At 45.1% G+C, this 25,215-nt stretch overlaps 1 protein-coding gene and 1 long non-coding RNA gene across 4 annotated transcripts in view; one reads left to right on the top strand and one right to left on the bottom strand.

Moving 5' to 3' along the window:
* The window catches only part of RBM20 (RNA binding motif protein 20), a 196,653-nt gene that overhangs the window by 97,764 nt on the left and 73,674 nt on the right, over positions 1-25,215 (bottom strand). The gene's annotated exons all lie outside the window — the stretch shown is intronic.
* LOC135965189 (uncharacterized) lies at positions 7,663-18,468 on the top strand. Its single transcript, XR_010578092.2, has 2 exons — positions 7,663-7,850; positions 15,983-18,468. It is a non-coding gene; the product is annotated as an uncharacterized lncRNA (long non-coding RNA).

The raw sequence follows: 25,215 nt of genomic DNA, 5'->3' as shown, positions 1-25,215 counted from the left end.
AAGGAGTCCTCAGGCCACTTAGTGAATGTCAAGGTGGCCATAAACTTGCTTTCTCCACCCCTATCCAGCCCTGGTGGGAGAGGGAGACGTGGGGGGTGGGAAGGAGAGAAAGGGCTCCATTTCTCTGGTGGATCCATAACCCAGCTCTGTGAAAGGCAGTTCCCCACACCTGGCTCCCACTAGCTCCCCTGCCCCTCCCTCTGCAGCAGGGCCTTGCGCAAGCTTCTCTTCCCAGCCCCCACCCTTACCCATGAACGCTCAGACCAAGCTGGTACTACCCCAGGCGCCAGTTCTGCCCAGTCCATTAAGGTGTGGCTGATTCAAAAACACCCAACTTTAAAAAAAATGTTTTCTGTCTACGACACAGTCCTTTTGACCTACACTAGATGGTGTCATCAGAAACAAAAGCATCCTAACCTTCCAAGGTCAACATTACTCCACCTCAACCCACAGCCACAGTCATCAAACACACACCCAAGCCAACAGATGTTTACAAAATTCAAAACAGCGCTCTTTCAGAACTCTGGGGCGAGCTACCCTGGGGCCTCCAACTAGACTTCCTGCCCTGGCCTTGGCCTTGACAATGAACCTGTTTCATCTCAGCAGTTGGCCTGGAAATGCCAAGGTTGCCTTAGTGCCCACGTTTCCAGACAAGTCTGCATTGCTGAGGATCAGGGGCAGCTGGAGCAGGTCTGGGCACTTGGAGAAGGAGAGGGAGACAGCACAGGGGGGCTGGGAACACCCAGTGAGGACAGGAGGACCCAGACAGGCAGGGCCGCTGGGAGTGGCTTCTTCACTGCTTGTGGGCTGTGTTAGTCACCCAGGTTACACAGAAGCCTCATGCCTTCATGGCCACAACAGCCACCCAGTACTCAGGCCAGGGGTTTGACCTGCTGGATCTCAGTACATTTCCGCAGTTCAGTCCTGCACCCAATACTCAGGCCAGGGGTTTGGCCTGCTGGATCTCAGTGCACTTCCGCAGTTCAGTCCTGCATGTGCTGGATCTCAGTGCATTTTCAAGGTTCAGTCCTGCAGGTGGGAATTGTTAATACCCATTTAGAAGATCAAAGTTGCCCCAAGTTGTACCATGAGGAAGCGTCCCAGCCAGAATGTTCACACTGATGCTGGTGCTCTTTCCCCTGCCCCTCTGCCTTCCACCACCACGTCAGTCCTCCAGTTCTTTCTGGAAGGCGGTAGAAAACTGGTTTCCAACTTTCCAATCCTAGACTTTCTTTCTTAAGCCTACACACAAGCACTTTCCCCTAATGTAAAATTCTCTGAACGGTCAAGAGATCCAACAGCTCATCAAAACAATACTATTTTGAGAGAACATTTTGGATGAATATAAACATTATGAGGTTGGGGAATTTTGTCTATCTTTGTTCACTGCTGAATCCCTAGTGTCCAGGGCAGTGCCAGACACATACTAACCCAGAGTGGGCACCCAATCAATGTATATTGAATCAACACTCTTCCAGATTGCAGATTCTTGCAAAATTTTCATGATCTCCTGCTCAAATCACTTCCTAAAGACACAGCATGACTTCAAGAGTCCTCAACTATACTAAAGTAGTTACACATGTATTGCATAACTCAGACTATGCAGGCCTTGTTCCTCAGGAGACCACGCTCCACTCAACAGACAGAAAGACATCCATCGGATCCTGTGCCCAGCCAGAAAATGCCACCTGTGACAGTCACTTCCTGACTGTCCAGACACCTCCCCACACTCTCTCAGTTATACATAAACTCCCTGAAGGATTGTGAGCAGTTGTGGACCATTTCAAATGCTTCCTACTAATTCCTGTAGCTGAATAGGCCCTTCCTGCTCTGCTGTGACATGAAGCTGCAAGGAATGCGAGGTCTGGAGAGTTCTCAGACCCACACACCTCATGGCTGTAAGTCTGAGCTCCCATCACAGGCATAAAGGCTGCAGCCCTCACACCAATCTCAGCCTCACCACCTCCCCATCCTCAATCCCGCCTCCATGCTCTGGCACCTTGGCACTCCTTCAGCTCAGGAACATGCCCCACATGCTCTTCCAACTTCTTGGAAAGCTTCTCCCTCACCATACCCTGATATACTCTCCTCATCCCTCCAATCTCAGCTGTGTCACTGTTTCAGGAAAGCCCCCCTTCCATGCCACCCTCTCCCCCAGCCCAGATCCACTTCCTATGTCACAAGTGTTAATCCAAACTGCACCATTTTGTAAGCTCCCTGTCATTTCGCAGACCTTGGTCAAAGTGAAACATTCCACGGGGGGTTCAGGCCGTGAGAAACAGCCTGACCAACTGCCTGACTTTGTCACATTTTGCTGGGAGAAAGGGCAAGGAACATCACATTCCGCTGGAACAAGGGCCAAACCACCTCATCGTGGGAACACGTTATCAACATTTTCCCAGGCAGTAGGCCATGCCCCCCCAGACCCCTCCTGCTCAGGCCTATAATTGCCCCAGCCTATAAGCAGTGGTGGGCACTGGTGTTAAGCTGGTCCCCTACCTCTGGAGGTTTTATGTTGGACAAAAAGCCTACGTTTTGCTGTAGGGCCGCCAACTCTCTCTCTATTTTTCTTTAACCCTCACCTTCCCTTTAAAAAACCTAACGGCAAGCTGTCCTGGGATCCTGTCTCTTTCCTCTTTAGCACTTACCTCCATGGCAATCATACCACCGCACCTTGGTGTTTGCTTAATTAACGTTGGCACAAAAGCAGAAACCACATCTGCTTCTGCTCCTTACTATTCCCAATGCCTTGCACAGTGCCTGGCATATGAATGATGATTAATGATGACAAGAATCTAGCAGTAGGCAAGACCTGGTCCTATAACCCTGCTAAGGCAATTTAACAACCCAGCAATTCTACCCCAGGTGTATACCTGACAGAAATGTGTACGTATGTACACAAAAATGTTGACAGCAACATTCTTTGCAATAGCCGGAAACTAGAAACAACCTATATCCATCAAGAGTAGAATGAATAAATAGCGGTGTGTTCCTGTAGTGGAATACTACACAGCAGTGAACACTAACCAGGTACAATTACTTGCTACAACATGGATGAATGTTACAAACATAAAACTGCGTAAAAGGAAGTTAGACACAAAAGAGTATATGCCATATCATTCCAATTATGTTAAACTCAAAAAAAATGCAAACTAATCTATGTTCAGAGAGGTCAACATTGTTAAAGATCGTCAGATGCTGGAGAGTGACTCAAAAGGTAGCCACTTGTTTCCGGGGTGCTGGTAGTGTTCTGTTGCTTGATCTGGATGCAGGATTTTAGGGATATGTTAACTGTATAAAAATTTATCAAGCTGTTCACACATTATTTCTATACATTATACTTTAGCGCCTTAGTCATTTCAGATTGCTATAACAAAAAGACCTTAGACTGGGTAACTTAAAAGCAATAGAAATGTATTGCTCAAAGTTTTGGAGGCTGGGAAGTCCACAATCAAGGCACCAGCAGATTTGGTGCCTGGTGATGACCCGCTTCCTCATAGATGGTGCCTTCTTGCTACCTCCACTCACATGGTGGAAGGGGTGAACAAGCTCTGTTGTGTTTTTGTCTGTGCTGTTTTTTTTCTTTCTTTTTTTTTTTTTTTTTTTTGAGACAGAGTTTCACTCTTCGTGCCCAGACTGGAGTGTAATGGCGCGATCTCGGCTCACTGCAACTTCTGCCTCTCAGGTACAAGCGATTCTCCCGCCTCAGCCTCCTGAGTAGCTGGGATTACAGGCGCGCGATACCACGCCCGGCTAATTTTTTTGTATTTTTAGTAGAGACGGGGTTTCACCATGTTGGCCGGGCTGGTATCGAATTCCTGACCTCAGGAGATCTGCTCACCTCGGCCTCCCAAAGTGCTGGGATTACAGGTGTGAGCCACTGTGCCCAGCCGGGTCTTTTTTATAAAAGCACTAATCCCACTCATGCCTGCATGACTTAATTGCTTCCCAAAGGCTCCACCTCTCAATACCATCATCTTGGGGATCAGGTTTCAAAATATGCATTTTGGAGGGATACAAACATTCAAACCATAGCATTCAATAAAGATTTGCTGAAAAAAGGAAAGAAGGCAATTCCTCCATTAGGTAGTGGATCTCAATAGGCCCACAGGGTGTTTTGGCAGAGCCAGAGCACAGCCTCCACTGCTCCAGGCATGTTTCTGCATTCCCAGCACACGTGGACACCTGCAACCACCATGTCCCTCTCAGTTTCTGTCATCTGGGTGGGTTTCTTTCTTTCTTTTTTTTTTTTTTTTAAGATGAAGGTAAATATTTAAACTTCCTCTCCCAAGAAACTTCAGATGAAAACAGGATCAGTATTCAATGACCTAATCCCAAAAGTGTATAAAATTGAAAGCAAAGACAAAACAAAATAAAATACTTTATTCTATGCAGAAGTTCTATATGACAGCGTGTTGACATGCACAGATAGTGTGTGATTGAGAAGGAAGAAAGAAGCAAGGAATGGAACTCAGTGAAAACTGGGTATATTGTGTGCAAACGGCATTTGTAGAGAAGTAAACGTGATGGAATATAATTTGGGAAGATGGAGTTTATATTTTAATTTTTGTAAAAACTGCATTGCAGTTTTCTTGCTTTAAGCAACTCCTTTCCAAGCCCGCTGGTTGCAAAACTGTGACTCTGTAATCCTAAATATATGTTATTTGGGATTTGCTGCCAAAAAATTGTGTGTCACCCTCTCCAGGTCTGAAAGTGTGAATGTTCTCAGCAAATGCACTTGTGCTCTCTGAGGAAGACAGGCTGGTGTGTGGAAGGGTCGGTTCTGCCCACCGCCTGGTTAATCTGCCATAAAAGGGAGATGGGTGGGAGATACCATTTCCTCAAAGCCTAAGCTTGTGGTTAAATTCCAGAGCCTTTCACTCTTGGGGTGAATGTTCACTAATCTAGCCATGAAACCAGCAGTCCTGAACAAATACCCCAAACTCCTACTAAGATGCATGTTAATTAGCAACTTTGACTTAGGTACCTTTTGTGCGTGAGTCAGTGTCCTGAGCTCTACACGTAGTAGCTGATGCTTAACTAGAAGGCATAAAACCTTGAGATGATGGCAGACTGGTGGGGCAAACAGGCATGCTCATGCCCTAGGTGACTGTTTTTCATCAAAATAAAAGCAAATATACCTTTCACCCAGCAATCTTATTTACAGAAATGTATCCTTCCGATGGATTCATACGTACATGCCAAGATGGGTGTGCAAGGATCCTCACTGCAGCACTGTCAGTAACAGTAACCTATCAGAAACAACCTAGATTAATAGGGGGCTGGGAAAACACATTATAATAATTTATACAATGGAATACTATTCAATCAGGACGAAAGCACAAGGTACGGGCTTGTGTGCAAACAGGCTACAATCTCTTCAGAGATACATTGTCAAAACGAAGTTAAGTATGGTGGCTAGAAGGTATGTATGACATGTTCCTTTCCACATAAAAAAGATATACATGCAGATACATGTTTATGGTAGTTATCCCTTATCTGCGATGGGGGATATGTTCCAAGACCCCTACTGGATGCCAGAAACCTTGGACAGTACCAAACTCTATATATACTATGTTTTTTTTCTATATACACCTGTAATAAACATTCACCTTTTCACTTAAAGGAAGCACTTTATGGCTTCTCTTGGGCATATCTGAATCACCGGCATCACTACTCTTGTGCTTTGAGATTGTTATTAAGGAAAATAACGGTTACTTGAACACAAGCCCTGTGATACCTCAACAGTGGACCTGCTCACTGAGATGGCTCCTAAGTGATGCTAGGGTGGGTGGTGTATACACTGTGGATACACTGGCAAAAGGATGATTAATGTCATGGGAAGAACAGAGTGGGACAGTAGGAGATTTCATCATGCCACTCAGAACAGCTCACAAATTAAAATTTAGGAATTGTTTATTTCTGGAATTTCCCATTTAATGTTTTCAGATTGCAGTTGACCAAGAGTCACTAAAACTGTGGAAAGTAAAGTCGCAGATTCAGGGGACATGGGTGGGGAGGTACTGTGTATAGGTAAAGAATATCTCTGGGAAGATACCCAAGAAACTGAGTCAGGAGCCCTATTTTACAAATGAGAAAATATCTACTCTTAAGATTAAAATTACTGATCTCAGTGGGTTGGGGGGTCTGGGCATATTAAGGACACTCGGAAAAAAAAAAAAGTTAGAGGGAATTTTTGTATTGGTTCCTTGATAGAAAAAAAAAAAAGACAGCATCTTGGCTTATAGAAAAAAATGAGTTCACCCACAGGATTTAATAGGGTAGGTAACAACATGAAATTCAACACAGATGCAAATCCATATTGAGCAGAGGGAATCATTTCCAGTGACACCTGTAGTTCAAAGAATACTCAAAACCATATCTGAAAGTAAATGACTCATGAATGCATATGAGTGCCCAGAGCCAATCTTGAGGGGCCATTTCTCTACTGACATAGCAGTATTTGTGGAACTGACTTTCCATGTTCTAGTCTCTTCTCCATCCCTCTTTCTGCTCCTACAATCTCACCATCCTTTTGCTCAACATCTCATCCAAGGAAGCACAAATCATTTTCTCCCAGGACACAAACGAGACCCTCTTATCACACGCTATGACATTCTAAAAACCAGATTTAATCAAGAAGATATGTTGGAATTAGAATGCTTCTTTCAAGCTCTAGCCCAAAGACAAATAATTCAAGACAGAATGTCGACCTTCAGTGAATGATGATAATTATCTCCTCATCCAATGGAAGGGAGGGGTTGATTTATTTTTACAAAAGAAGAGAAGAAATGCATCTGGTGAATGTGGTTAACAGACATTCGCAGGTATAATGAAAAGACAAGAAAAAGACAGGCATGATTAAACATCACACCCACACAAGCTGGTTAGCTGAAGTCATGTGTCAGCATCTCTGAGGCTGTTCTTTTGAGAAGCACCCCAGATGAGCAAACCGAATTGTTGGGGATAAAGCATGTCCATTACCTTGCTTCAGAGATGATTATCTTTAGAGAGAGAGCGAAAGTAGCTGAGCGAGCAGTTCCTGGGCATTCTGCAAAGTCACAGGCATCAGGATGTCAAAGGCAGCCAGAAAGCGCCGAGCCACGCCAGTGTGGGAAATGCGTGGCCAAAGTGAAGCCAATATTTCTCCAGCTAAACAAAAATGCCAGGCAAGATCCCCAGGGATTATGAAAGGGAATGCACCCCTGATCAACCGTGACCTCAATCAGGGTGCAGAACCCCAAGGAGCTAGCCCTGCATGGGCAATTCTATTCATAGTAACCACAAATCACTGCATGCCTCCTCTGTGTACCCGGAGATCATTTATCCAGAGGCAGCGTCGTCCTCCAAAAGACATTTGTTTGGGTAGGTATTTGGAAGCCACGTCGTCAATTCTCCCCGCCATACATCCGGCTCTGTACCGTGTGGTTTCACCTCATCCTCCCTCTCAACATTACACATCCCCAGTCAGGGGTGAAGGCAGGGAAGGGGTCACTGATTCTGCCCTAGAAGAAATATCAGGGTTGGGGACAGGGATGAACTGAATTGAGACACCATGAACCAGCTCTGGAGCAAGAAGGGCAGAAAGAGATCCCAAGAACAACTTCAAGTAAGTAGTAAAGAAACTCCGTTTTCTGAAAGAGCATTGTTTGTTGCTGGCTGTAGGGATCCTTCCAGAGCCTTACAAGCTTCCCTCCTGCAATACGGTGGTGACGATGCTGAGACAGAGACAGAAAGGGAAGGAAGCAAAAAATCCTGACAGAAGTAGGATGTCCAGCAGGGATCCTGGTACTTACAAGAATTGATTCCATATGGAAAATAGAAGAACAAAAGGACATTTTCTGAGCCTGGTGAGTAGCCCTGATGATATGGGTCACTGAGAGTAGTCATTCTTATTTTCAGGTTCTGCAGCCTGGGAAGATTTCCTAGGGTTTCATGGGGTCTGTTATGGGGAATGAGGAGGGATGCTGATGGTTCCAGAGGTCAACACAGTCAATGATTTCCAGTGAGGTCTTCAAAACTTCTAGACTCAGGGGACCAAGTTCTCACCCTTGACATGATCTCAGTCTTCTCAGAGTAGGAGAAAGAGCGAGGCTCCCTGAAGAGTTTTTACTCTGGAACCCAACGATGGGTGTGCGTGGCCAGCAAAGGCAGAATTTATGTGGCGGTGACTCACACTCAGCCCAGAAGGACCCTGTACCCCAGAAAGGCAAAATTTGAGTTTGAGAAAGAAAAGAAATTTAGGGATTGATTTCAGAACCTAAGAATGAACCCTAACTGCTGGAGACAGAGCAGTGAATTGAATTTGCCCTTGGAAACCTGGTTTTGCCTCTGTCAGAAGTCAGGATAGGTGGGCAACTGAAATCATCTGATGGAGAAAGGAAACATTTCCCCTAAATCTTTAAAAGGAATCTGAGAGGAAGCTGGAGAAGGGATGCCCATCTTCATAAAAAATAATTCTCATAGGAAAGAGCATGGAGGAACTGGGAAATAACCATGACTGACAGCGCGTCACAGAAAGAAAATCAATGCCAGGCTCTCCACAGAAATAGCAGGGGCGAGGGGACAGGAGAATAGGAAACAGTGGAGATGACCACGAAACAGATAAACCAATGAGAACTGCAACATGGGAATACTGAAGGATGCTGTGTATAAGAAATACTCTGGAGAAAAGGCAAAAAGCAGGGGAGGGAACAATGTCACTATCAAAAGTATGGTTATTAAGATAAAAAGTGGCACTGTTTGAGATGCACAGTCCTTTTAGAAAAATATAGGTGAGAAGATTGAGGAGACAAGAAAGAGCTCTAGATGTGCTGAGAAGACGGACCTGAAGGTCCATGAATGTGAGATGAAGAGGCATCTAATGCCAAATGCAAGGGTAAGGATTTTAAAAGACCAGATTTATATCTCGAATCTTACTACAACGGTAAACTTAGTACAAAAAAGGGCATTTTGCAAACTAAGCTGAAAAGAACACTCTCAGCATACAACTAAGGAAAACACCTGAAGAAGCCTAAACCTGAAGTGGACAAAGAAATGCAGCTTTTGCCTTTGGGAGCCATTCTAACATAAGAATGTCTATTTTCATTAGCACACTCTCAGAAAATTCTAAGGTGAATCAGCCTAAATAACAAGACAGGGAGAAATGATAATTTCTACAAACTATAATATAAAAGGCTTCTGAAAAATTATTTTTTAAAGATCAAGATAAAGATGGCAGCACACGTAGAAAATGATAGAATTGTAACTAAGGCTAGATTTATGAATTCAGCTGAAGGAGGTGGATTCCTGAGTTTTTCAGAAAGAAATGGGATATGGCAGAGGGAACTTGTGACCCAGGGTACAGGCGTAAGACCCTATGGATAGCACATTACTGAACTCGTGGAAATCCAAAACACAATTTTAGCTTCTCTCTTCATTGAGCCCATTCTTTTATTATTTACCAAGGAAGCAAATGAATTGCCATCTTCCTTGTTTCATTCTCTCAAGGAAAGGAATAAAGCAGGGAAATTAGCAGCTTCTTTGCTTCCTTGTTTTTTGTTTGAATTTGTGGGCAGACATGGAGGAGGTGAGAGGAAATAAGAAAGCAGGGAGGAATCTGGTGATTTCCCAACATGGATAACAACCAGCCCCCAAATATCGAGAATTGGCCTCATGCAGAGTACCTAGAGCAAAGACTGCCTTTCATACTGAGAAAAGATAAAACAGTTTCACACCGCACACTCACTCTGGCCAGCGAGTGAACCACTGGAAATACTTATCAGATGGAGTTCTAGACAAAGCATGTAAGTTACACAAGGCTAAAGAGTTCTAACCCACTGGTTTCTAATGGGGCCAGTGTGAAGCGACTGGTGCAGTGTGCATGCTCTAAGCAGGATGGGGGGCGGCTTGGCACTTCAAGGAGGAGGGTGGGGAGGTAGAAAGAAACCAGGAAGGATGCCTCCCTCCTGCTTCTTCCTGATTCCCTGCCTGCTGGCCTCTCCCACATGACTTTGCTCTTGCAGTTATTTGATTGGGAAACACAGAGGAAGGAGGAGCTGGGCATGGGGTCTCAGAGCTTCTCGTCCTCACTCAGGAATCCAGGAGAGATTATAAAGGGAGCACTCAATCCCACTGCAATGAGCTTTGGAGAGGAGGACACGCTGGCATGGTCTGAGGGCCATTTTACAGATGAAGTTCCTAGCAACTTAAAGCTTGTTCAAGGCCACAATGTCAACAGCACAACCAGGAGGAGAACCTCACCCTGTCTGACTCCAGAGTCTGCACAATGCTGCCTCCTTCTTCTAGGCTAGAGGAATCCTCGGGACTGGAGCTGTGTTCATTTCTGCTGGAGGACCTGTGACAGGCGGGAGGAGCATTCTGGAGTGGGACACCCAAGAAAGGAGGTTGGGGGATCTCCAAGCCAGGATTAATGAGGTTAAAATCGGGCACATTCAATTTGCATGTTCTTAAACCTTTGCCATGGAAACTTTGCCTTGGCATTGCTGTGTTAATGCACAGTCAGGAGAACCGAAGTCCGAGGAAACCATCTCGAATGTGTTTTAAGCAACCAATTAGCTGCTGTCATTTATCCAGGGGTCTGCTTCTCCCAGGAAGCATGCAGAGCTAACAAGGCAGATGAGCACCTGGTGCTTGGGACCAGTCTTAAAAAGAGGGGCTGAGCGTGGTGGCTCATGCCTGTAATCCCAGCACTTTGGGAGGCCAAGGCAGGCGGATCACCTGAGGTTGGGAGTTTGAGACCAGTCTGAGAAACATAGAGAAACCCCGTCTCTATTAAAAATACAAAATTAGCCAGGCATGGTTGCACATGCCTGTAGTCCCAGCTACTCGGGAGGCTGAGGCAGGAGAATCACCTGAACCTGGGAGGTGGAGGTTGCAGTGAGCCGAGGTCGCACTCCAGCCTGGCTATCAACAAGAGCAAGACTCTGTCTCAATAAATAAATAAATAAATAAATAGGGAAGAAATGACATTAATGTTCCTGAGAGAGGGGGTCAGGAGAGGGCCTCTCCAGCATTCCAACATCCTATCTAGGGCGCAGGTGGATGCGGTCCCCCTCAGGCCTGTCTGCCCTGCAGCCAGGGTACAAGGGCCAGTGTTCTCTACAGTGATAAGGGACGGCTAGGAATCACCCCCGGAGCCTCTAAGTTATCACACCTGACTTTTAGGTTTGCATCTGCCAAATCTGGGAGATACGATCTCAGCTTCTGCCCTCCTGGGGCTCATAGCCTAGCAGAAGAGATAGATATTAATCAAACTGTCAAATAATTGTGAAACTGTGGGTTGATCAGTGCATCAAAGGAAAGGGTACATCAGAGGGTGCGAACCTCACCTGGAGTTGGAAAGTTGTTGGGATTTGAAAAAAGCGTAAGGTTTACTAGGTGAGAAGGAGAGGCAGGAAGGGCAGAAAAGAGAGGCCCAGGCACCAGGACTGAAGGAAGAGACAACGCCTCGCAGGAGAGAGCTTTGGGAACACCACATATTATTTTATTGACTATTTAAATAATTACCTGGTAGTTACGTGAAAAGGATTATTGAGGTTAAAATTGGGAGCCTTTAATTTGCATGTTCTTAAATTTTGTGCCATAAATTGCCTTCTCTGTATCCAAGATACTTTCTCATGCTGAATTTCTTATACACCTAGCACAAGGCTTGAAGAAATTATTGCGGCAACAGTAACCAATGGTTGCAGCAACAGTAACCAATATTCTGTCTCAGCAAACAGTATTAAAAGCCCATACTTTACATGCTTCAGTGCACATGATTCTGACAACAACCCTATGGGCAGGGGAGCAGTGAAGAAATTCTGCCCAAGATCACACAGCCTGGGTGTGACAGGGACCAGATCTGAACCCAGGCCCAACCAGTTCAAGGCTGTGTGCATAAACAGAGCAGTATCGCTCAGGGGGTCAGCAGAGAAGGCAGAAAGATACGCAGGGACAGCCTGCTGTCAGTCCTGAGCCCTGGCGACTTGGCAAGCCTCCTATGACATCACCCGCCTCACCTGTAAAACTGGGATAATGACACCTGCCCACCCACCTCCTTGGGTTGTTGTGAGACTTAACCAAGTACATGTGAGCCTGACAGGTTGAGAGCACCACACAAACGAGAAGCATTATGATTGGGCAAAAACACGCCCTGATAATAACTTCAAGTAGGCACAATAAATGACACCCTCCCAAGACCACAGACATAATTAAAGAGAAAGGAAAAAGAGAGAAAATTGAAGTCACTCCCCCTCACCTTGACCTTAGGCATAAAAATGAGCACCAACAGCAATTTACCAAAGTCTACCTGTCTAGTAAAGAATCAACATTATCCAAAAAGAAGTCTGGCTTTTCCCCTTCCCTGGACTCTGAGAGGTAACCTCTACACCCTTAGATTGGACTGCCTGAGAAGAGTGGGGACCTTGGGCTACCCAGATAGTCTAATAACATGATTTATGGCAGGGGCTCTGGGCCATGCAGCATCAACTCAATCTCCAGAGAGGCTGGAGACCTGGGCCAGCCACACAGCTGTCAGCTACATGAGTGAGCCCCAGTAAAAACCAGGTTCAAAAAATCGCATTTCACCCAGCAATCCCATTACTGGGTATATACCTAAAGGATTACAAATCCTTCTACTATAAAGACACATGCACAGGTATGCTTATTACGGCACTATTCACAATAGCAAAGAGTTGGAATCAACCCAAATGCCCATCAATGATAGACTGGATAAAGAAAATGTGGCACATATACACCATGAAATACTATGCAGCTACAAAAAAGAATGAGTTCATGTCCTTTGCAGGGACATGGATGAAGCTGGAAACCATCATCCTTAGCAAACTAACACAGGAACAGAAAACCAAACACTGCATGTTCTCACTCATAACTGGGAGTTAAACAATGAGAACACATGGACACAGGGAGGGGAACATCACACACTGGGGCCTGTCGGGGGATGGGGGAAAGAGGAAAGAAAGCATTAGGACAAATACCTAATGCATGCGGGGCTTAACACCTAGATGACGGGTTGATGAGTGCAGCAAACCACCACGGCACAAACCTATGTAACAAACCTGCACATTCAGCACACGTATCCCAGAACTTAAAGTAAAATTTTAAAAAAGAAAAATATACAAAATTAACTGATAAGCCCCTTATAAATAAGAGCCAAGAGGGAAGTGATTTGGTCTTCTCTATATCAAAATGTTGCATATGAGTAAACAACCAGACAACTAAAACAGAACAGAAAGTTTAAAGGTAAACCCAACCATATACAAAAATTTAAAATATAATTGAGATAGTGTCTCACATCTGTGAGAACAGGATGGACTTTTTAATAAATAGTATTGTGACAACTCGACAGCCGTTTGGAAAAAGATACAATTGCAGCCCACATCTGACACCAAACACCAGAATAAACCGTGCATGAATCAGAAACCCAAAAACTGAAAAAATGAATTAGGTACACATATTGAAATACGATGCTATATCCCAGAAATACATACATTATGTGTCAACTAAAGATAAAAGGGGGAATTTCTTATTATTAAAAAAAAAAAAAAAAAAAAAAGCCTGGGCACAGTGACTCACATGTGTAATTCCAACACTTTGGGAGGTCAAGGCAGGCAGATCACTTGAGGTCAGGAATTTGAGACCAGCATGGCCAACATGGCGAAACCCTGTCTCTACTAAAAACACAAAAAATTAGCCGGGCAGGGTGGCGGGCACCTGTGATCCCAGCTACTTAGGAGGCTGAGGCAGGAGAATCACTTGAACCTGTGAGCTGGAGGTTGCAGTGAGCCAAGGTCACGCCATTGCACTCCAGCCTGGACAATAAGAGCGAAATACTGTCTCAAAAAAACAAACAAACAACAACAACAAAAAAAAAAACAGGCTGAAGTGAGCTTTCCTGTGCACCTCTGCCCTCAGCTTATTTTAATTTGTATCTTTTTGCTGCAATAAACCATAACTTTGATTATAACCACTTTCAGTAAGTGCTGTAGGACTTTCTAACAAATTATTGCACCTGAATGAGGTCTTGGAGACCCTTGAACCTGCAACTGGTATCAGAAGTGAAAGTGGTTTTGAGGACCCCAAACTTTGTAGTTTTTCTCCAGTGTCATTTAATCCTCAAAAACCAAAGAGGTGAGTGTTGGTCCCACCTCACAGACAATGACACTAAGTAGTTTAGAGGGCCGTGACTCGTTCATGATCCCATATCCAGTGGGTGGAGGAACTGGGGTTAATCACCAAGCTATGCACCAGTGAAACTCTCATTGGGTGCAGAGTACTCCTGCCTCCATCTGCTACCTGAGAGTGACAGGCAAGTGAATAGAGGGCGTCGCCCATTGCTGATGCTTGGAACAGTAACCCATGCCATGAGAGGATAGGGAAGACCTTAGAAAGTGCTCTAGTAGGGAAAAATATGATGCTGTAGAGATGCTGGGTGCTATCATGACCTTACCATCTCCAACTCTGAGACAGGCCACCTAGGACAGAGACACCCACAGCAGCCCTGAAACCCAAACCTGAGCCCTTTCATGGTCAGAGCCAAACCAGTCATCAGGAGCAGGAGGCTGGTCAGCAGTGATGCAATGCCTCCTGGGACAGAACATTCCACTGAGAGGGAGAGGCCGGCAGAGGGGCTGCGTCAGGGGAGCAGGGAGGCGGGTGCCCAGAGAGAGGGAGAGTCAAAGCAGGAGTGGGCAGATGGGGCAGCCAGTAGCACATCTGCCCCAAGATGAGGATGGGGTCCATCTGCCCAGCACCACTGCCTGCCAGGATGGGGTGGCGGGGGGAAGGAAGGAGGCTGCACATGCAGCAGATTCCACCCCCAGCACAGAGACCAAGCTGTGGCTGTCAATCCTGCCTCCCGTCTCAGGGAACCTGGCGTGACCAATGCTCTCAGCTTCCTATACACACGCCACCCCAGCTATATGCCATACAATTAGTTTTACAAGAGCAGCAGATTTAACGCTGCCTCCCTGCAATAGCTCCGTGGGCTCTGCAGCCCCTGAAATGCACAACCAAACAAGATGTCATACCGAAAATCCAGGTTGATGTGCTCTATTTCTGTATTTTTTTTTAAAGCCCGCACCTCTGCAATTGTTTTCCATTTTGTGTTATACATGTACACAAAACAGAAGACAAATCTAGCCAATCAGATTGTCTCATTGTCTTGCTTTTGCTTTATCCTTAAAGTTCATCAATCTAAATAATACCTAGTTATAAGGGATATTTAGCAAATAATTGTTTAGGAGAAAGATTTTTAACATAGAAGTAACTGAGAAACATAAGATTCTTAATAATAGTAATGTGAATTTACCTGGGACTTTAAAAGCACCCCTCAGGGAATAAGCACTGAAACAGGTGTTATTGACCTATGGGTCCCCACAGGGGTCCATGAATGGGTTTCAGGATGTTCATAAAAACCATGAAATTGAAATTGTTTGCAAAGTCATCTAAGTGCACGCTCCAGAGTAATTTTTCTGAGGTGAAAGTCCAAAGCTTTCATCAGCCCTTGAAAGGGATCTCTGATTCCAAAATGTTAGCACTACTAGTACACTCAACTCTGGCACATTCTTGGTCTCATTTACTCGCAAGTCATTCTTGTGAATTACACGGGGTGAGAATGATTAACCTGCTGTGCAGATGGGAAAGAGCTATGATCATCCAAGTTCATGGAATGGTGTCATTTGCTCAGTAGAGTTCAGTGAGAGTGTTTATCACAGTCTACCTTGCAGTAACTGCGATCCACACATGTTTCTCTACCCAAAACTTTAAACTTCTTGAGGACTGGGCCTCCTCCTCGAAGTCCCAGCATATGCTAGACATGCAGTCAGAGCCCGAGCAGTCAAGTTCCTGAGGGGGATGCAGGCAGATCAGGATCAAGGTTTCCAGGCACTGCCTTAGGAAAGCCGGTGCGGTGCCAAATAAAGCATTTCCTGTGATAATGGTGATCTTGCCTTCCTTGCCTACTGTTCTCATTCCCCAGATGATTCACATGAAGTGAAAACATCTGCTTTGGCTTCAGAGAAGGACTGTCTCCTCCCTGAGTCTTGTGCCAGACCTCTACAGGTCAACGATGTGACCCAGCACATCCACAGCTACAGGGATGTTACTGGGCCTGTCAAGGTGACTCTTTGTGGGGAGAAGCCAGGGAGTCAATGCTTCTCCCCACTCACAGTGCTAACGTGATTCAAGTCAATGGTTCTTGCTCTGTCTCCAGAAACAGAACTGAGAAAATCTTAACAAAGCACTCTCAGGAAATAGCAGGTAAGAGGTGAGGCCCCAGGAAACATCTTCAGACTTCCTCTCTCAACAAGTAAGTTGCAATTTTGCTGAAAGGCTACTTCAGTTCTGCAGCTCCCAGCTTGGAGCAATTTCAACCTGAGCAGCCTGCAACCTGTCGGAGCAGATGTTTTACAGGTAGTCTGGTGTGGTGTATTCTGAAGCATCACTAGCTTGAAGGCCCAGCATCACGGCATCAGTTTTGTTTGTTCATTTGTTTTACCACTGCCACAGAGACAAACGGGTTCTGCACACACACTGGCAGATGGGATTTGTTTGTCTCTTTTGATGGCTAACTATTGACTTCAGAATACAAGCCCTGAAGTCAATAGACCTGACTTGGACCCTGGCTTGGTCTCTTACCTGGTAATTTTCGGCTAGTAATGTAACCTTTCTGAGCCTCAGTTTCTGCAGAGCTGTTTAGAATAGTAGAGTGTTTAGAATACAATGTCCGTCATGTACTAACAAATGAATACTATTATTATTTATACGCGGAAGAAACGATAAGCCTATAATCGAAGTAAAACTCAGCCCAACACTTAAGAAATTTCATTATGAACTGAGAATCGCAATAATTCTGCCTTCCCTGTGCACCGCCACAGAGGAAGGGCCGTGCTCATCTGTACAACAGGTTTAAAAAACCTCAACAATAAAGACACATAAGCCAATTAAAAATGGGTGAAGGATTTGAATGCGTCTCCAAAGAAGATATGCAAATGGCCATTAAGCACAGGAGAAGATGTTCAACATCGTTAGTCACTAAGGAAATGCAAATCAAAACCACAATAAATTTCCCCTTCATACCCACCAGAACGGCTAATATCAAAAAGACGATAATAAGCGTTGCAAGAATGTGGAAAAATTGGAATCCTCCTTCACTGTTAGTGGCATTGGTGTAAAATGGTGTAGCCACATTGAAAAATAGTTTGTATGCTCCTCAAAATGTTACACCGGAAGTTACCATATGATCCAGCGATTCCACTCCTACATTATCCCGTGTATATGAAATGTCCAGATGAGGCAAATCCACGGAGACAGGAAGTAGATTAGTGGTTGCCAGAGGATGAGGGAAGGGGAAAGGAAAGGGATAGGGAGTGACTACTAATGGGCATGCAGTTTCTTTTGGGGGTATAAAAATATTCTGGAATTAGTGGTGATGAATTACAGCTCTGTGAATATATAACCACTTACTTGTATATTTTTAAATGGTGAATTTTATGGTGTGTGACTTACATCTCAACAAAGCTGTTATTAACAAAACGGTACCCACCTCCTACCTTATAGGGTTGCTGAGAGGAATTTTTTTTTTTTTAAGATGGAATCTCACTCTGGCGCCCAGAATGGAGTGCAGTGAGGCAATCTCGGCTCACTGCAACCTCTGCCTACTGGGTTCAAGCAATTCTCCTGCCTCAGCCTCCCGAGTAGCTGGGATTACAAGTGCATGCCACAACACCTAGCTAATTTTTATATTTTTAATAGAGACAGGGTGTTGCCTTGTTGGCCAGGCTGATCTCAAACTCCTGACCTCAAGTGATCTGCCCGCCTCAGCCTCTCAAAGTGCTGGGATTACAGGCATGAGCCACCGCACTCGGCCGGCTGGGAGAATTATGTGAAGTCCCCTGTACATGTCCCAGCCCTCGAGCTCCTTTGCCAATGGTATCAGAGATGTCATTAGTATTATCACTCTATCCTCCAAGGTTACCTGGGGCACAAATAGAAGCATACAAACAAGCTGATAACAGTGATTAATTCTGGGGCAAGATCTGAGATGAGAGTGGCGGAAAAAAGAGACTTTAGCTTTATATATAATGCTTTAATATTTTAAAGTAGCATGCATTCATCTATTATTTGTGTGATCAAATTTTAATTTTCACTTAGGGTAGTGAAACTACTCTGTAGGATATTATAATGGTAGACACATGTCATTACACATTTGTTCGAACCCACAGAATACACAACGCCAAGGATGCTCCCCACTGTAAACTATGGACTCGGAGTGATCACAATGCTTCATGCAGGTTCATCAACTGTAATAACTGTACCACTCTGCTGGGGGATGCTGATAATGGGGGAGGCTGTGCATGTGTGAGAGAGGGGGTAGATGGGAAATCTCTGCACCTTCCTCTCAACTTCGTTGTGAACTTAAAACTTCTCTAAAAAATAAAGTCTATTTAAAAATTATTTTTAAAATGCCTGCCGTTGTTCTTGAAACGCATCTTCCCATTAATCATTTCAAATCATCTTGCCTGACAACCATAATTAAACACTGACAGCAACTAAGAGCCAGGAAGTCTCTGTAGAGGAAACAATGCACCAAAAGAAATCATGATTTCTAAGACAATTAACTTAATTGCTCTAAACTACATCATCCCCTCCAAAAAATTAATCAAAGGCAGAGAAAAGGCAGGGGCAGAGAGAGGGAGAAGGAGTAGGTGCCTAAGGAGGGAGCCCTCCCCTCCACAACTGGAAGAGGAGATAAATATCTGCACCCTGACACCCCAGTATGCCTCGTTCTAACACCCAAAGTCCTAGATGCATCTCCCCGGAGACTGGCTGCTCTGCCCGCACATGCTCAGGGCTGTAGGTGAAGTGAGGAGGAAGACTCTGCAATAAATGGCCTTTATCTGCTTATCACACCTATTTTTAGGCCTTCATTTTATAGCTTGGTAAAATGAGAAGGTGCAGAGAGATCCGAGTACCCAGCTACATTAAGATATTCCATGAGAAATAGGGAGACACTTTCACAAGCAAAACCAGAGTCGGAAGCCACAGGTTGTTTTTGAAGATGACACCAATTAGGGAGGCTGCAGAAGAGTGTGCTGATTTGCCCTTTGGTCATGTGAAAAGGCACAGTCAGTGCTCTGATGATTTACCACTGGGAGGACGATGCCTGGACAGACCCAAACATGGACAGACACGCATACACTCACCAGTCCCGTCCCTCCATGGCAGAACTTATCAAGGCCCACGGGAAATGGAATTCACAAGAGCAAATGTTCACACTGCCCACTCTGAGGCCCACTAGAGGGAAGGTAGCCAAGGTTCTAACAGCAGGCAGGGCCCTCATTAGAAACAGTCCAGGTTCGACATTTCTATATTCATTCAACAAACAGGTGAGGGGCTGCAATATGGCAGGCATTGCTCTAGGAGCTGGAGATTCACTCAGCAGGGAACAAGACAAAGTCTCTCTTCTCATGGAAATGACATTCCAGTAGAGGACAAGTAAATGTATAATGTATCAGACAATGCTTAGTGCTAAGAGGAAGACTGAGGAAGGAAAGGGGGACAGAGAGTGAAGGGGGATTAGGGGGTGCTTGAGATAGGGCCAGGGAAGGCCTCTCCATGTGGCGGCAACTCAGCAGGTGCCTGCAGGAAATAAGGAAGCCAGACCTGTAGAATCCAGAAGGAGAGGGTTCCAGGCAGCAGGGAGCGAAGGCCATACCTGAGGAAGAGCAAGGTAGCCAGTGAGAGAAATGTCAGGGAAAGCATGGGAAATGAAGTGAGGGGAAATGAAGTGAGAGAAAACGAAGGTGAAGGCCATGGAGGGCCTGCCAGGCCACAGTGGGACCTCTGGCTTTTATTCTGATAATGTGGGAAGGGTCTGGAGCGTTTTGAGTACGGGAGGGAAATGACTGGACTTGCATTTTAAACAGTCACTCCAGCTGCTGTGGGAGAGCAGGCTGCACAGGCAGGGTAGGACGGGCACCACAGGGATGCAGGTTAGGAGAGCAGGCTGCAAGGGCAGGGTGGGACGGGCACCGCAGGGATCCAAGTGGGAGGTCACGTGGCCTGGCCCAGGTGGTAGCAGAGGAGGGGTGGAGAAGTGATTCTGACTGTGTCTTAAGGTAGAGCTGAGAGGATCTGCTGATGGACTGGATGTGGGGAGAAAAGAAAGATGAGTCCAAGATGACACCAAGGCTTCTGGCCCAAGGCTATATGTTCCAGTCCTGCGGTTGCACAGCAAAATGTGGACTAGAAAGTAGATAGGAGAAGAATGTCACTTTCCAGGAGAGCAAAGGTGGTGTGAGGGCCTGAGCACTCCCAGGAAGCAGCTAGTCCCCTGCTGGTGGCCGGGTGCCCACCTCCTTGGCATCAAAGAAACAGCCCTGAGGACTCCACCAGGAAAGAGGCAGGCTTGTTAGTGCAGTGACTGGAAAGGTGAGAGGGTGGACTGAACACTGGAGTTCTCCCAAAACCCATATGTTGGCATCTCACCCCCACTGTGATGGTATCAGGAAGTGGGGCCTTCAGGAGGTGATTAGGTCATGAGGACAGAGCCCTCATAAATGGGATTAGTGCCCTTATAAAAGAGATCACCGCCAGGGTGCTGCTTTGCCCCTCTTGCCATAGGAGGGTACAGCAAGAAGGCATCTCCAAGAACCAGGAAACTGTCTCTCACCAGACATCAAATTTGCTGGTGCCTTGATCTTGGATGCCCCAGCCTCCAGAGCCATGAGAAATAAATGTTTATTTAAGCTGCCCAATATAACAGCCCAAACAGAATAAGACACGGGTGGGGGAGGGAGGAGGAACCCTTTACACACATTATCTCGTTGAATCCTTAAGAGGCACATATTACAATCCTTGTTTACAGATGAAGAAACTAAGACAAAGACGACAACACTGGATGAAATCTCCAACTTTAGTAAAAAATACACATAGGAGAGATGCTTTGTAATCTGGGATGGGAAAGGCCTTCCCAAGAAAGACACAAAACTCAGAAGCCATAAAGAAAAAGATGAACAGGTTCAAAGTCCTAAAAATTGAAAGTATTGGCCTGATGAAAGAAAAACAAAAACAAAACCTAAAACTATACATACATATACCCGTGAGACAAAAACAAAAACAAAATAAAACCCATTTATAAACAAAACTAAAAGCAATATTTACAACATCAATAGCATGGCAGTGAGATCTGTTAGGAATTAGGAATTTGTCAAGTCAATAAGAAAGACACACAATCATGTGTTTAGAAAGTGAAATCGATGAGTATCAATTAACAGAAGGGGAAATGCAAGAGACCAAGACCTCTGTGAAGGGTGCCCACCCTGCCAGTGTTCAGAAGAACGAACAGGAACAACAACCTCATGTGTTTTCATCTTCAGGACTAGGAAAACTGAAACTGGCTCACCTTCATTGTTGGTGAGGATGTGGGAAAACAAATATTTCCTGCTCTGCAGGTGGGAGTCTGAATCCAAACAGCCTTTTTGGAACACCATTCGGCAGAATCTACCAAAATGTGTCACATATATGCCCTGCAACTCAGCCATTCTATTAGAAGACTCTACCTACAGATATGCCTCCAAATGTATGTACAAAAACAAACACAAACTTTCCCTCTACAGAAAAAGACAGGATGATGATAACTCGACATCCATCAACAGGGTATTATTTAAGCAGATTAACTATGCTATCAAATCTATGAAGTCTTTAATAAGAATGAAGCAGAATTAGGCCGGGTATGGTAGCTCATGCCTGTAATCCCAACACTTTGGGAGGCCGAGATGAGCAGATAACTTGAAGTCAGGAGTTCAAGACCAGCCTGGCCAACGTGGTGAAACCCTGTCTCTACTAAAAAAAAATTCAAAAATTAGCCAGGCGTGGTGGCAGGTGCCTGTAATCCCAGCTATTCAGGAAGCTGAGGCAGAATAGCTTGAACGTGGGAGGTGGATGTTGTAGTGAGTAGAGATCACATCGCTGCATTCCAGCCCGGGCAACAGAGTGAGACTAAAAAAAAAAAAAAAAAAAAAAGGAGTAGAACTATATGTATTAACATCAAAGATCTCAAAAAAAAAAAAAAAAAAACCTAAAAAAAGTTATAGAAGAATACATGTGATATCCTACTGTATATGCTAAAAAATAAAACAAACTATGCATGTACACAAACATACAGATAGAAATAATAAAAACGGGCTGGAAGTTTGTACCCCAAACAGCTCTCAGTGGTAACACTTTTTTTGCAAAGGAGAGTCCAACTGGATAGAAGTGGGGAAGCATGGGGCCCTCCTCTAAGTACTTGGTCTTCTAAGGAAAAACTAAGATGTCTGAATGTCTGTCATTATGAATTTATATATTGCTTATAAAATGGAATATGTTTTAAAAACTAGAGGATGATAATGGTATTTGTATTCAAACTCTTTTAAGTGCATGTAACAGAAACCCAACCCAAAGCTGCTGAAACAAAAAGGGGAAGTGCTGGCTTCTGTCCTTGGGAAGTCAGGGGTGGTGCTCACTCCAGGTCCACTGCATGCAAGGGAGGAGGCCATGTGGCCAAGCCTCTGTCCCCTGCCCTAGCTCTCAGGCTGCTTGTCTGTTTTTCTTCATTCTCAGAGGATATTGCCACATGTCACACAAAACAGATGCCTGAAGCCCCAGACTCACATTCTTTCTGAGCAGCCCGTGTGCAAAAGGGATTGTTTCTCTCTATTCGCTAGTCCCAGGGGAAATGCTAACTGGGGTTGTTTGAGAATGAGGCTCCTCCCTTGCACAGTGAGTGGGGCCAGTGCAACGGAGTGCTTTGGGTCACCTGCCCACTCCAGTGAGCGAGGAAGGCCCCTTTGTGATTCCATGACTGACAGCCACAGTAGGACCACGTGGGACGGATGAGGAGTTCCCCTCAAGGAATCAAAACCAGAGGAAGAGGGATGGGAAACTGGGGCAGGCAGATGGAGCAACAGACACCATGATCCACTACAGACCACAAGTGAACAAGATCTGATGTGAGACCCAGTGTCGCACAGCTAGTCAACGACAGGGGTGGGATTCAAATCAGGTGGGAGAGACTTCAAAGCCCACACTCTCTCCGCTTCACACTCAGTTCACTCCAGATGGCCAGGGGACATCGATGTCATCTCTACAGTAAGCCCTGCAGAAGTGAAGGGGGTTCTTGGGGGTCTGTCACCCAGGAACTCCAGTAAACCCATCACATTCCATAAGTTTCCCTGAAGATTATCATCCTTGGAACAAAATGGGATTTGCACGGATGGCATTTTTCTGGAGAGAGGGAGGGAGATGGAGGGGGAGGAGGGCAGTAGAATATTTACGAGACTTGAAGGTCCCAACAGTACTTCTAAAGAATAGGAAAGAATGAGGGTGTAGTGAATTAAATATGAAGGCTGTCCCTGTAGACCACCTTCACCAACCTCATCATTTATTAAACACCTTATTTTGCATTGCAGAAGGAGCTTGGATAGAGAATGAAGCAGGCAGCACACAGTAGTGTCCTCAGAAGCCTGCAGCCGAGGATTGCCACACTAGTGCAGGGGCCTATCACAGGAAACACAGATAAGACAAATGTGACATTAAACATTTCTTTATGCAAAAACCAAACAAACAATGAAAAGAAATCAACCGATGTTTAAAAACACAATTACAGGAAGGATAACAAGCACAGTTGTAAATTCAAAATTTCCATGTTTTAATCTTTTTTTTTTTTTGAGATGGAGTCTCACTCTGTTACCCAGGCTGGAGTGCAATGGCACAATCTCAGCTCACTGCAAGTTCCACCTCCCGGGTTCACGCCACTCTTCTGCCTCAGCCTCCCGAGTAGCTGGGACTACAGGCACCCGCTACCACGCCCGGCTAATTTTTTTTTGTATTTTTAGTAAAGATAGGGTTTCACTGTGTTAGCCAGGATGATCTCGATCTCCTGACCTTGTGATCTGCCTGCCTTGGCCTCCCAAAGTCCTGGGATTACAGGCATGAGCCACCACGCCTGGCCTTAACTATTTTACTCTATACTCCAGTCATTTATTCTCCATGAATATGCATACTGAAATACCCACTGTCTTCTGAACTCTGATCACCGTTTCTTGTACTCTCACTCCAAGTTAGGACATAATAACTTGCAATATTAGATCACCCAGATCACCCCAATCCCAAATCCTACTCTTTCAAAGACAATTGCGTGAATAAAGGTAAACAGTACATTTTTAATTGTGCCAGATGTTACATAATTGAGACCTGGTCAATGGGCCTCCATCTAGGCCCACAGAGCAGGAGAAGCAAGATGCCCGGGCACTCTGGGATGAGGGTGGTATGCAGTTGTAGGACTTATTCCATGGCAGGAAATAAGGCTGTCTTGCCCTGGAGGGAAGCATCTGGGGCCTTCTAAGGGGACTGCTTCTGCCCCTAATCACACACCTACCATTCTACCTCCCCATTACTAGGAAAGAGAAAAGACCAAGACCTTCACAGAGAGGATGCCTAAATTATTGATTAGTCTTTTCCAAACTGGAAAATTGGCAATACAGACTCCACTTTTCACCACTTACATTATCCCCTTTTAACAAATGAAGAATGTGATACTTTCCGAGACAACTTTGCTGCAAGTGATTTAGAGAGTCAAGAACATAATCAAAAGCTGTGGAGAGACTTCTAGTGCTCACCTTCATCTAGTTCTTTTCTTCTGGGCACACAGGAGGATTATACTTTCAGCCTCCCTTGTAGTTAAGTGAGGACCATGCCATTAGTTCTGGCCAATGGGCTGTGAGTAGATATGATGCTATCTCCAGGCTGGGGTGCTACCCTTCAGTACTGTAATTGTGATTGTAATGTAATTGCCGGGGTGAGACCCTTCCGTACTCTCTTCCCTGTCTCAGTGATCAAGGCCACGTGTTCCAGTTAGCTCAGCTGTAAGATGGTAGAACCCCAGTCATCCTGAGCCCCTGAGGAATCATATGGAGCAGCCCCTCAATATTCACCCAACCAAATCATGTAGGATTTGTGAATGAGTGAGAAATAAAATTTTTGTTGTGTTAAACCTCTGGGGTTTTGTGGCTACGGCATAAACCTAACCTACCATGACTTAATAAAAAAGCCTTTAGTCTAGCGGAGGCCTAAGATATGTACATAAGTAAGTACAATGCAGCAAAGGAAAACTGACATTTGATGGCCTGAACCATCTACAGTACTCAACCAATGTCTGAGGAAGGAGTG

This window comes from Macaca fascicularis, chromosome 9 (assembly GCF_037993035.2).
Source record: "Macaca fascicularis isolate 582-1 chromosome 9, T2T-MFA8v1.1".
NCBI classification, from domain to species: domain Eukaryota; kingdom Metazoa; phylum Chordata; class Mammalia; order Primates; family Cercopithecidae; genus Macaca; species Macaca fascicularis.
This window is presented reverse-complemented; position numbering and strand designations above follow the sequence as displayed.